The following is a 9,957-nucleotide window of genomic DNA, read 5'->3' on the forward strand; positions in this document are numbered from 1 at the left end:
CACAAACATCGTCACCACAAAGACCACCTAACCGGGAAGCCACGACTCAATGGCAATGGTTCCTCTCGAAGGACGAAGTCCTCAACAGTGCTTCGGTGCTTGCATTAGATGCAATGCTGAAATACACAACGCCCTACCACGTTTACAGCATCAAGCTACAAGCAAACGGAGACGGAGCGAGTCAATATCCGTCCCAGGGCCTCGCGTCAGGAGAATACAATTGTGAAGCTTTCCTATTTGTTTCACATCTCAACGATGGTAAGACTTTGCGAGTTTTGTCCTGCCAATCGACATTGACATCGATTGCAGGACCATCCGCCCTGCCCTACCGGTATATATCCCCATTGATGCTTCATCGATCTTTTTCTTTCCGGACAGCGATCCAATTCCACCCCCAAAGTCCCGAGCGCCATCAGTGCCCATCTTGGTTGCGATGGAGTCGGAAAGAGTTTAGGGGCGCCATCATCCTTGAGTGCGCGTTGCAGTCACATTTGCCCTCGCAAAACTACGTTCTTTTTGTCGTACGTGGTCGTTAGTTCATTTGCTTGTGTACTGGCCGCAGCCCCCCCTGCCGATCGTACCGTAAATCCCTGTTTTGTCTCTATCCCACCCGGGGCACCCGGGAAAAGGGGAAGCAAATATTCCGTTCACATATAACCTATAATGTTTGTTCATACATACAGTTTGAGATGAACATGAAAACTACAGCAACACTATAACATTATGTGCCCTCTTGGTAGTATATTTGTTCGGCACCAGTGTTGCCGGGTTTGGTGAACGTGCACCGAGCGTGTAGGAAGCCTTGAATCAAACTCCTACCCCGGGGTAGTCTGGTCGGGGCAGGCGGACGGTGACGGAGACCCCGAGTCCCTGTCCGGACATTATGTACGATGGAGGAGACACATGTACATTTTTGCTACTTTTGCTTCTGCGTTTGGCTCCCGCTTCTGTGCTGCTACTACGCTTTTGCGATTCGTGCCCGGTGAGCAAGACGGAGCGCATCCATCGACCGCTTTTGGTCTTGGTCGTGGCAAAATGGATGCAGTAGCGATAGCGGTAGTCCACCCATCCCCAAACGGGGCGCACGGGTGTACATTTCGTAGACACTCCGACTGAAATGTCAGTGAAGGTAGCTTCGCTAGATGTCGGAACCGACACAAGGTGCGGTGTACTAAACCATGCTTTTAGCCGTCGTGCTCATCCACCAGCGAGCATCAACTCCACCACGAACTCTGCTGGAGTGTATGAAAATGGTGAAAAACTCTAGCACGCTGGTCAGAAGCATCGCGTTACAATTACCTTTTTTTTGCGCTTAGATTAAGTTGCTTGAACTGTGATTTTAATTTAGTTACATAACATCACTTTCTTTTTAGATTGACTTACAATATACTAAACTTGATGTTGTTAGGTTATGCTACTTAAAAACAATATCTCTAATATTTTGTACTTTTCGTGCTGTTTATGTTTTATATTGTCTTACTTTTCACAATACTCTTCACTCTGATTAGCAGATAAAAATGGACAAAATCCATTTACGTTAAATTTACCATGCCCTTGCGCATTCCACACTGGGTACATAGTACACAAAACCTAGTGCTAGTGACCATGCGGGAAAAGAAAAACGTATCGCACTAGACGCCTCCTCCTACCGAACGGAGCTAATGCGAAAAAGAGCGCGACCAAAACGGAGCGAAATGATAAAATGGTCGAGACTTAACTTTATATTATTGAGCTTTGTTCAACAGCATTCCAGGGGACCGGTGGACCTGCACGCCGCTGCAATGCCGGCGATGCCCCGGGTTTTTTTTTTTTTCGGAGGCACGATTTCCGTTCGGGTGGGTACAAATAAATGGGTGTTGAATATTTGCCCTCAACTTCGTAATTGCGAAATCCGGAGCATCCGGGACCGCTTGGTCCCGCTGGTAAAAGGTTTGCGAACAACCAAACGATGGTGTTTTGATGTTCGAAGCACGGTAGGGATGAGCAATCGGCAAAACATTCCTTACCATGGCTTGTTGTTGCGTGTTGAGGAGTGCGCTAGTAAACCAATCGGTTACATACGGCTACTACTTTTCGCTTCTCGTTACGTTGTTTACGATTGCATGCCGACGGAGGAATGGCCATGCCAAATGTGGAGTCCTTTGTGCTTCTTGGAAGCTAACGATCGATGTGTTTTATCGTGAGAAAATTAATCAAAATAACTAACAGAGAGAGGTTACTGAGGAGTCTTAAGAATTAATAAAATATTAATTATAAACTTCAGTAAATAGCTACCAGGGATGGTTGCTGGTCTTCACACGATCGGACCGGAACAAAATCCCATCCGGACGGGTAAATAAAGTCACAGAAAGCCAGAAATGACAGGCCTCTCTGGGACTTCTTGAGGTTGTTGTTCCGGATTAAAAAAGATGCCTAACAACTTACCTATTGGGAGCCGCCTTCAGGCCTTCTATCTCAGAAGTCCTCTGAATTTCTTAACCTTTTCAGATTTCGCCAGATTCAAGTCTTTCTGGAGAAATCTCCATCTTAATTTGACTTTAGCTATCCTCTCCTCTATCCTAATCGATGGCCTTAAAAGACTTTACTAGTCGGTGATGTTTGAATGTCTTTTTCGTAAGTGTCTCATTAATTACCCTACAGTGAGTACATCCTGCAACTCATAGAACTCGTCATTGTAGTGTCTCCTCCATTGTCCTTCGAAACATACGAAGCCTAAAATATCCTGCTGAGCATTTTCTACTCGAAATTGGTTAACAAGTAGCCGTAATTTTCAGATAAAATCCAAGTCCCCGAGTCTCATATGAGTATTCGGACATCCGCCCAATTCTTGAATTCTTAAACAATTTCTAACATTCTTTCAAAGTTATTCATCACCTTCTTACGTCACAGTTAGAAACATCTTTTTTGATGATTCCAGCCTACTTAAGAACCCTCAAGACAGGGCAGGTCGAAAAAAAAATAATACCCAACCAACCTGTACAAGGATAGCAATAAGAGTAGAAAAATCAATTTTAACTTGAACAAACTAAGCCACACGACCGCTGCCTATTAACACGCACACACTGGGCGCCAAACCATTAGAGATGTTAATCAGGTCGAGCGGAGTTCGGTTCTGGGTGAGAAAAAGGTTTTCCCCTATCTACGCCTGCTCTGCGATGGCCACCAACAGGGAAGCGAGATTTCCAAAAAGGCCACTTCCAAACAGCTTCTAACGCCTGTTATTTTTGTGTCCACAAAGCCTCAGGAGTGTGACTGAGATCGGTTTCCCTGTTTTCTTTTTCACCCTCCGCTCCTCCTCCCATGCAGCTGCAGGACACCCATCGGCGAGGATGCGGGAATTGTAACCCAGTATCGTTTTCGATCTAATCCCCAAACCAGAAGTTTCATTTTGTCGCTTGAACAAACACTCACTACTACAAATAAAACATGTTTAACATTGTCTAGTCATTGGTTTTTCGTTCCGTCCACCGGGCGGACGCCGTCAGGATGGTGGCCGATTCTGCGCATGTGTGCGGGTTGCGTGGATCCGGGATGGATGTCCGGGGATGTTGTAGTTGTGGTAAGTGACACCCTTGCCGGCCCTGCGTGGGTGTAACCTTCTCGAACGGGGCCACCGAACGAGGACCACTTCGCTGCACAGTGACAGTGACGGACGCTTCGTGCTGCAGTGTCCGCCTTATCAGCATCTAAATTAGATCAGGCGGAGTGTGTCCATAAGTATCGATACAAACACGGAGACACCAGCAAAAACCCCGAGGCATTAGCGTCCCTTTTACGCCCGAAGCACACGATGAGCACTCGAGCCCCGTCAGGAAGTTTGCCCTAGCGACGCTGCGACGGCGTGACTTCAATCCCTACCGAAATGAAATGCGTTCCTGGTCCTCGTAAGTCCTCGCTAAAACAACCAACCGACCGAACGGTTGCTGGCAGTGCGTCTACTCTGGTTTCGGTGTTTGGCATTCCCGGAAAAACCCAAACACCAATGGGCAGCGCCGGTAATGGAGTCGTAAAAGAGGCTGTGCAAAGTACTGTGTCCTAGGGGATGTTTTAATGAAATGAATGATTAAATCAAGGTGATAAGATAATGCCAAATAATGAGGGTGGATATTTTTAATTATTTTCTTTTCTTTTTTTGTTGTTGGTCGGTGTTTGTTTTGTTCGATTTGTTCGAGCGCCTGGTTTTGTTTATCGCGCATAATTTTGGGCCCGCACATTTAGGCATTCAAGACATTAATAAGCTGTACAACTCCGGTCATTAGACAATAGAAAATTATATCTATTTATTTCAATTAAACTAGAGCATGGCAAATTTGTAAGATTCAAACCATTACGAGGACTAAAGACAAACTTTGAAGTACTTTTATTCATCTAAAATATATTGCAACAGTCTATTTAAGCTCTTTAAGATATCTTACAGAAAAGCTTGCTCATCCTCTTTGCTTCACTTCATTTTCTGCTATCATGAGCTACATTAATATTGTAAGTATTTATATACGGAACGAAGAAAACCCGACAAACCATCCATTTTGCACTACACGAATACAAGCGAAACATCGTGCGCCACATCGTTTCCGTTGCAAAAAAAAAAACAAAACAGAACCTAGCTAATACACAACATGCCCATAATCACAAAGAAGATTAAGCCAGTTGTCAGTGGAGCAAAAGAAATCCCAAAAGAACTCCAAGCGCAAAGTATTGCCTCTATTTATTTAACTCACCGCACCGTTTCCACCGTTCGGTTCCGTTCGGCCCCGGCAGGAGGGGGGTGGTGGAGATCTTCGTGGCGGGAAATTGTTTTTCCGGCGATCACTTTATCGCCATTCCACGGCCATTGGCTCTCGGATCGTTTTGTCCCCTTCGCTCGCTGGTGGGACAGATAAAAACAGCTTCCTCGGATAAAATAAGGGCGGATCGCATCCGTAACCGTGCACAGTGGATGAATACCGCCATGCCAATACGGGCAAGTACTATATGTGTGTGTGTGTGTTTATACGCTTCACGCCCCACGTTTCGTTGCTTGGTTTGGCCCCATTTCAGCGACCCATCCCCGGAGTGCACCCAAAGCACATCCATCCCGACATGCTGCTCTCAGCGAATCTGTCAGTACTTAATTCTACAATATCAAATGATAACACGTTTTCTTTGTGTTCAGTTTGTACATAAAATGACTGCGCTTTTCACCCTCCCACAGGAAAAATGGGGAAACCGTACGGTTTCTCGTTACCCATCGTACAAGGAAAAACAACTTCTTAGGGAGTTCCGACACCGAATGGAACCGGACCGGAATGGAAGCGGCGAAGCAACAGCAACAAACAAAACAAACGCAAAGAAAAAACCTCCAGCAGTAGTGACAAACAATGGTAACAAACGGGGAGAGAGCAGCAAAAAAAACTTCATCCTTGTCTTTATGTGTCATTGAAAGAAAATATAACACAAATGAACACTGGAAAAGTTTTTCCCAACCAACGACAAAAAAAACACCAACTGACTGCCGTCGCAGAAGCTCACTGGACCAGGAGAACCCAGCGTCCATCCGTGGACATCCGTGCAACACGAGGGCGACATTTCGATGCGATGAAACAAAGGAAAAATATTGATTTTGTCATTATCCATTTGTTTTTCCATTTAGAGACTGATTTTCTTTCTCCATTTTCCACCGTTCGTTCGTTCTTGGGCGAGATTGCGTTAATATGGTGGCCATTTTTGTTTTGTTTTGCCTTTTTTTTTTTGTTTTTGCTACCTGACTAACTCTTCGCTGACATTATGTTATGCTTCATCGGGCTTTTCAAAGACCCGGGGTGTGCGGCTTTCCTAACTGCCGATTGCTTAAGACCGGCGTGCTGTTTCTGCGTTGAGGTTTACCTAACGGACATTTAAATAACAGACTCAAGCCCAAAAATGGTCATTTAAAATGGAACCGTAAGCGCGGTGCGTAAGCAACGGTGACAAGATCAAATGGAAAGGCTAAATGCCGCTCGATGGTGGTGGCCACCATTTGCCACCATCGCATTAGTGCAAGTGTTTCTAACCACACCAAAACCGATCAGAGGGGCTAAAGCATACGCCAACAACAACGAGAAAACAGAAAAAAAAACTCAAAGCCATTGCCGGTGCGTTATGTACACGCACGCACGAATGGATCATCGACCATGATCTCTTGATGGGCCGCGGGTGAGGGGTCGGTCCATAAGCTAATACAATTTAACACGGGAAAGCTACCACGGTGGCACCGTTTCGTTTGATGTCTATGAAAGGTTAGACCACATTACTCACCCCAACCAGTAAGGGCGATTGAGATGCACAGTGGATTAGTTTTATGATACGATACGATATCTCTTGATTGAATTGGCTGCTACAATGATTATCTGCAGGGCCTAGAAGATCTCTAAGAAGTACTTAAATTCTTCATGATTTCTATCATAAATACTTACATACTTAAAAATGTATTAAGCAACACAGAAGTATTCTCCACTGAGAAATAATTCAAAGCAACCCATTGTGCTCAAATTACCTCCAACAATAGCTCCACGACACGGTGGCTAAACGGTGTGAACTATTTCGATGTCGATCTTCATTTCTAATTTTTTTCCCACTACTTCTTCAGTAAGCAAACTCCGTCTTAAATTTGGCCAGGTTTTTTTCAAACACTTAGCAATGGCAAACAACTATCCGCTGCTACACACTGCATTCCACGCAATGTTTGATGATAAGCAAAGCATCACTCCTCGTCCAGGCAATTACGTGGCGCTGAGCATCGAGCTGATTTATTTATATTCACACACACACACACAGCCCTCTGCTTGTTGTTTCTTGACCAACAAAATCTGTCACGCCCGGCTAAACTTATTTGCCTTTCGAATCTCTAATGCTTCCCATTTATCGATAGTGATCTGCAGTGGTCTGCCCCTGCGCTGTGATAGTCTCCAGCTGTGCAGGAGCAATGCCATTCTGGTGCTGTCAATTTTTCACACACTTCCCTATTCTGCGAAGGTAGTTCCCCTTTTTTTTAAGTCCATTTCTTACCGTAAAACTACTTACCAATGATAGGATCAGCCATCCGGTTAAGCACCGGATAGCTCAAGAACATGGCCATGCATAAACTTTTCCGGCTACCTGGCCGCCTTCTACCCCATTATCACGGCTGCAAAACTTGCCAGTGTGTCCAGCTACCGGACAACATGTCAACATGTCATTTTCTTTATCTCGAAATAATTTACTTTTGTAAATGTTTTACGACGGGTTTTTCGGCGGGACAGGGACAACTTGTACGGGACTTTGACTCTTTGTTTTTTTGGCGAAAAACGGTTTCGTTAGTTTTTGTGTTTTTCCAACATCTTATGGCCTGTTATCTAACAACCTCGGCGAAGGGTTTTCCCTTCTTCAGATTGTTGCGTTCCTGTTTCCTTTTTTGTTTTGCTTTCGTTTGCCATGCAAGACATCGTCCGTTTCTTCCCCAAATGTTTCCCCCCTTGGGGATTTCCTCCGCGCTCATGGAACGGATTTTTCTTTCGGAAAACTTTACCGAAAAGTCTATCAATATCCATTTAGTTGCCGGTGTTGCCTGGGTTGACCTTTTCCGTACAGCAAACGTACAACGTAAGCCACACTTAGGTACGGAAGCGGGACACGACACGTGCGGTGAACGTGGAAGGACATCGTACGACATCGCTAAGACAGTGGACATGCGAATCTATTAAGAAAATGTATGAACAATGTATAAGTTATGAGGACAAAGATGTTGCACCGTACCGGACACTACACAGGGCCGTGCCACACAGTGGACAAAGACGGCAAAGCACCGAAAGCGAGAACAGATTGGCTCCCTTTTTTTCCCGTAACCCTCACGGGGTACCGTGTGGCCGATGAGTCAATCAATAAGACATGAACAAGGGTCAACTGGTCCGCATGCTGGTGTCATTGCGTTTTTACGACAAGTACCGGATCGGATCGACATAAGTAGGGTTGAATATCGTTGGCATCTGTCGGTCGTTACGATTGTGCTGATAAGATTTTCATAAATTTTACTAAAGTCCACAAAATGTCGACTTTTTCCTTTAACCCTCCGCGCTGTGAAACTTGCATGATGCTTTATTGGGTTAGCAAAGGTGTGCCTTGTATAACAGATGAACAAAATCCTTAGTGAAACACCAGCAAAAAACTATGTTTTTGAGTACAAAAACACATGGTTCCACACACGTTTTATGAGCACGACGTGGAATTATGTGTTTGTATAGTTTACAATTGTTGAGCAAAGTTTTTGTACAACGAAGACCAAATAGACTTTTCACGGATCAAATACTCAGATACTAGTTAGGATACGTCAGATTCATATGTAGATTTACAGGGTTTTACTATTCTATTTCCTGCTATCGGTGTGTATTTTCCAAGCATCCAATTTTTGATCGAGAACGTTTAATTTCATCAGCCCCGAATGAAGACAGCTTTTTGGCCGCAAGTTTATAACCTCCCTTGTCAAAGATTGACTTGGATTATGAACTGTGTAAACGAAAGCAGTGCAAATGGCTTCTAATCTATGACAGTAAAACGAGTGCGACGAGTAAAAAAATGTGGTCAACTAGTCAAAATTGAAGAGTAAATCCTGTACTACTTTTGGGCGCCATCTATCATCTCCATTTCACTGTTACTTGTGGACAAAGTTTCCTACTGATATACAACTTTGAAGTCTAAATATCCTCGGACACTGACGGATTATCGAAGAATATTTGGGAGAGACCTCACAAGTAATAGAATTAACTCATTATAGTGCTACTTAATAGACTCCAATTGGCTGTTCATGTCAACAGAATGATACCGGACAACCCAACTCGTAACGTCTTATTAGGGTAGATGAGGAATAGTAGGCCGAGATTTGAGATCTACCAATAGCGTTTATGCATCCCTTTGTATACGAGATTCTCTGATAATGATTTTCGACATTAAACACTTCAGAAGTCTCCTGCAACTCAAAGAAGTAGGAGGATAATTGTTGGTTCTTGGTGGTGTGCTAATAGTAGCGCTGGCTTCCACAGTTTCGGACTGACACCAAATGTCATCCGCACTGTTCCGGCATACAGAGGACTAACTATCCTGCAGGGGGTAAACTAAAATCTAGAATTAGTAGAGTTAACAGACCAAAACCTTTGAGAGAGTAAAGCCACAGATAACTCTCATTATTTGACAGTTTGTTTGTTGATTCCAATGCTAATATTCGTATTGTTTTCCTATACATTGTTGCAATACCTGTTCTCCTGCTGCTCTTTTTTTTTGCTAGAAGAAGATGACTGCACACAAACATTCTGCTCACTTACTTTTCATTCCAGCGAGTTTCATCATCAACCTTGTACTGATTTTCTGCTGGTACTCAAAAACATACATACCGTAGTATGTCTATCGGGCGTACAAAAGCAAGACTAAAAGGTTCACCACAAAAAGGTACAGGTCAGCTAGAGCTCCCCGGGGACACGGGAACATCTCTACCTCTAGGTATACGTGCACTGGTTACAACATTTATCGGTGAATTCAACCTCCTCTTCTACACCCATCAGGATCGTGCCGCAGATTGTAGTCTCCGTTGCCGCGCCGTTCATATCGCGGAAATGTGTATGTACATTTTAATACACGCCAAATCTGCTCGGGCGAATATTACAACCCACAACCGAACACCGACCACCGACGTCCGACCGGTGGCTGGTGCAATTGTTGCTGAACCGCATGCAGAAAAAAAACAAATACGCAACCACACGGCTGCTCAGCACCAACCTTCGGTAACTGCGGGAAAACAGTGCGCCCGTTGGTCACTAAATCTCTACGCACTGTCCATTGTGTGGGGGGGGGGTACTTTCGCTGGTACATGCGGGGTTGAAATGATCATGTATTTCGATTTTTATCCACCGTTTCGCCTTCGGGTGCTTACTACAAGAAGCGCAACCGGAGTGCAAAAAAAACCTGTACGCACAC

Source organism: Anopheles moucheti, chromosome 3 (genome assembly GCF_943734755.1).
Source record: "Anopheles moucheti chromosome 3, idAnoMoucSN_F20_07, whole genome shotgun sequence".
NCBI lineage: Eukaryota > Metazoa > Arthropoda > Insecta > Diptera > Culicidae > Anopheles > Anopheles moucheti.